This window comes from Lathyrus oleraceus, chromosome 7, assembly GCF_024323335.1.
Source record: "Lathyrus oleraceus cultivar Zhongwan6 chromosome 7, CAAS_Psat_ZW6_1.0, whole genome shotgun sequence".
NCBI lineage: Eukaryota > Viridiplantae > Streptophyta > Magnoliopsida > Fabales > Fabaceae > Lathyrus > Lathyrus oleraceus.
Window position 1 is genome coordinate 171167211 of NC_066585.1, and position 4425 is coordinate 171171635.

General features: G+C 29.9%; 1 pseudogene; it reads left to right on the plus strand.

Annotated features, from left to right (window-relative positions):
* Positions 1-249: 249 nt before the first annotated feature.
* Positions 250-4014, plus strand: LOC127101293 (ABC transporter G family member 1-like; annotated as a pseudogene).
* Positions 4015-4425: the final 411 nt, after the last annotated feature.

Genomic DNA, 4425 nt, shown 5'->3' on the forward strand with positions numbered 1-4425 from the left:
GACGGTCAATTTCTGTTTTATTATTTTCTTGAAACAAATATACATTCTTCATGTTCTTTTAGTTTTTCCAATAAAGACGGTCAATTTCTATTTTACTTTATTAGTGGTTAGTTGAGTCATGTCCTTTATTTTAGGATTTGCGGTTGTTTACCGTTTTTATGTATTCCTTATAAAAAAGGCATTGGAACCTATGAATAAAACGATCATTATGGTGAATTTGCAATTCAATTGAAAAACTTACAGATCTCTCTCCTCTTTACTACAACCACGTATTCCCATGGCTTTCCTTCATCCATCTGAAGGTTTTGAAATCAAAACCTCTTCAGAATCATCCGTTCTAGACATTGAGGCCTCCACAACCAGACCAGAAGGTGACCATGGTATATGCCTAACATGGAAGGATATATGGGTGAATACAATCGCAAAAGGAAAGAATGGAAGAAGATCAATTCTAACCAGGTGAACTATTAGCCATTATGGGTCCTTCTGGCTGTGGCAAGTCTACACTACTTGATGCTTTAGCAGGTATACTGTTCATCTTATTCTATCAAAACAGTGATAAAAATAGTGTATGTTAGTTGGAATATGAAATGATTTGCATTAAGATATGTACAATTTCATTATAGTTCCAATTGGTAGATGGGTTTGCTCTTTCTATATTAATTGATATATTAATTAAAACAATAAAAAATAATTTTATTAATTAATAGTTTTGTAAATACAAAATAAAATAATAACTATTTAAAATTAAATACTAGTTAATATTTAAATTAATAAAAAAAATTATAAAGAACAAAACTAGTTAATAATTATACTAGTTAATAATAATAATCTAATATTAATATTTAATAAATTAATAGTAAAAAGAATGTTAATAAACAATAAATATTATAATATTTATAAATTATTATAATAAAATAGATTCTTAATAATTTTATTATTTTGTGAAAATATTCATAATGGATATAACGTGAATGTGAATGAACAATTAAGAAAATTCTAAGGTTTAAATAGTATTTTGATTTCGGTAAATTTATGTGTTTTTTATTTCTTTCGGTTTTAGTTTTAAAGTTAAAATTCTTAGGAAAATTCGAAGGAAATCTTCGGATTTTAATTTTAGTAACTAAAATCAAATGAAATTCAACATTTAAGAATTTTATCTAAAAAAAATTATATATGGACTAAAAACAAAAGCACGCAAATTTATTGAAACCAAAAGATTATTTAAGTCAAATTCTAATCATTTTGTAATGTTTAACTGAATTTGGCTTGAAAGATGATATTTTTTAAATTTCAAGTCATTGTATTCAGAATTTTTGAGATTGAGATGCATGTTAGACTTAAATTTTTAATTTTTTAGCAAACTAAATTCAGATTTGACATAACCTATCTTGATCGGGCCTATTCTATTCTTATGGAGAGTTATCAATTCAGTTTTGGAATGTTGATGTTACATAATTTGGAATCTAGTATTAACAAAATTATAAAATGATCACGTAATTATTGAGTAATTATTAGTCCCTCAAAGAATGTTTTAGAAAATCTAAATTATATAATAACAATCAATATTTTTCTTACATACTTTTACTATTTATGTATATCCAAATTTTCAGGGAGATTAGCCACAAACACAAGACAAACTGGGGAGATTCTAATCAATGGTCACAAACAAGAATTATCATATGGAACTTCGGTACAAAGTTAATCAATATTAAACTCTTCAAAATAAAAATGGATTATGCTCAATTATTAACTCTTTCATTAATCTATGTAGGCTTATGTGACACAAGATGATACATTATTAACAACCTTAACTGTCAAAGAAGCAGTTTACTATTCAGCTCAACTTCAATTACCTGACACAATGTCCAAACAAGACAAGAAACAAAGAGCTGATTCTACAATCAAAGAAATGGGTCTTCAAGATGCAACTAACACAAGAATTGGAGGGTGGGGTGTGAAAGGCATAAGCGGGGGTCAGAAAAGAAGAGTTAGCATTTGCATTGAGATTTTAACACATCCTAGTCTTCTTTTTCTTGATGAACCAACTAGTGGACTTGATAGTGCTGCCTCTTACTATGTCATGAAAAGAATTGCTTCCTTGGGGAAAAAAGATGGAATTCAAAGGACTATTATCACTTCTATCCATCAACCTAGCTCTGAAGTTTTTCAACTTTTTGATAACCTTTGTCTTCTCTCTTCGGGTAAAACAGTTTACTTTGGACCTGCTTCGGCCGCATCTGAGGTTAGTTACTAGCTTGTTTTTTATACGTGATTAACGGATATGTACTTTCAGTGTCTTACACTACATCGAATAATGTGTTTGTGAGTTGTGATGTGTAAAATCTTATTCTAACGGTGCATATCTGATTTTTTTTAATATGAGAACTTTTTATTTAAGTTTAAATAATGATTGAGTTTGGTTTTATTTTGTTGTAGTTTTTCAGTTTGAATGGATTTCCTTGTCCTCCTCTCCAAAATCCATCTGATCATTTACTTAAAACTATAAACAAGGATTTTGATCAGGTAACTTGTTCATCAAGCATCAATAACACATATGTGTTTTTTCATGATTTTGTTTCTCTTCAATGCAACATACTTCAAAAAAATAGTAAGAAAATATATTTGAAATACAAGTTGAATTTTTTTTAGGATACTGAGACAGAAAGTTCCACTGAAGAAGCAATTAGTATCCTTGTAAGTTCATATAAATCATCTGAAATTAACAAAGATGTTCACAATGAAGTTGCACTGCTATCCAAAAAGGTACACTTCGTGGCTTATTAGATCATAGTTACACTAAAATTAAAATTAATTGATTGACTTTATGTGTATTTTTCAGCAAATGAAATCAATGGACAAGAACAAAGGGCATGCAGGGTTCTTTAATCAATGCTTAGCTCTTATCAAACGCTCGTCATTGAACATGTTTCGTGATCTAGGCTATTATTGGTTACGATTAGGCATATATATTGCATTGGCTTTAAGTTTAGGAACTGTTTTCTATGATTTTGGTACAAGTTATGCCTCAATTAAGGTAAGAGATTAAGAGATCATAACTAGTGACAACCTTAAACCTTAATTTTTGTTTTAATAGCGTAGTTTATTGTCCGTTTGTCTGCTATAATTTCAGGATCGTGGTTCACTTCTTTCATATATCTCTGGATTCTTAACTTTCATGAGCATTGATGGATTTCCTTCCTTTGTGGAAGACATGAAAGTATTTCAAAGAGAGAGACAAAATGGACATTATGGTGTGGTAACATATGTGATTGGGAACACATTTTCGTCGGTTCCATTCATTTTGGTGATTTCAATAATTCCGACAGCTATAACTTACTACCTATGTGGTCTACAAAAAGGATATGAACATTTTTTCTTCTTTGCATGTGTTTTATTTTCAAGCCTGTTGTTAGTTGAGAGCCTCATGATGATAGTTTCAAGCATTATTCCGAACTTTCTAATGGGAATCGTAACGGGCGCTGGAATTCAAGGAGTCATGATGTTGGTTGGAGGGTTCTTTAAATTGCCACATGATATTCCCAACATATTTTGGAAATATCCATTCCACTATGTTGCATTTCATACATATGTAACCGAGGGATTGTTCAAGAATGAGTATGAAGGACTAAGGTTCGATAATCCAAACGTTCAAGGCGTAAATCGTTACATTACTGGTGAAGTGGTTTTGACAGATATTTGGCAAATTGACATGAATTATTCAAAGTATGTTGATCTTGCAATTTTGCTTGGGATGATTGTTTTGTATCGTGTTTTGTTTCTTTTTATCATCAAAGGTAGAGAGAAGATGAAACCTGTTGTTGGATCAATGTTATCTAGCATGGGAGAATCTTCCAAGACAGTAATACATGTTGAGAAGCCTGATGCTACTCCTCTGAATGGGCATGTTGTGTAATCTTAGAAAGGTTTATTAGTTATAGCTTGGTATGTAAGAAGTGAAGAAATATTAACTTCACATTTTATAGGTGTGAATAAATTTCTTATTTATTGTAGTTTGGTTGTGTAAGAAATGGAGGAGTGTCAACTTCACATTTATGTGTTGGCTGTAATAAATATTTTTTAGTAATTTGAATTGCCAATCTAAACTTTTGAGAAGAGAACATCTAGTTAGTTATCCTAAACTTTAAAGATTGGAATGTTTCATGTTCACACCTTTTTATACATTTATGTGACATTTGATAAACCACTTATAAAATTGTGGCTAATTTTTAACTAATATCCTTCAAAGTCAAAGTAATAGTATGTATCTCTTAATAAAAATCACAATTTGTTCAATAAAATCATCGTATTTATAGAGACTGGTGCAGTAATATTGGTACACAAGGTGAAGAAGATGAAGATGAAAGAAAAGAAAGTAGAGAGAATAACAAATTTTCACTACTCTGCTAAAACGATTATAGTAAA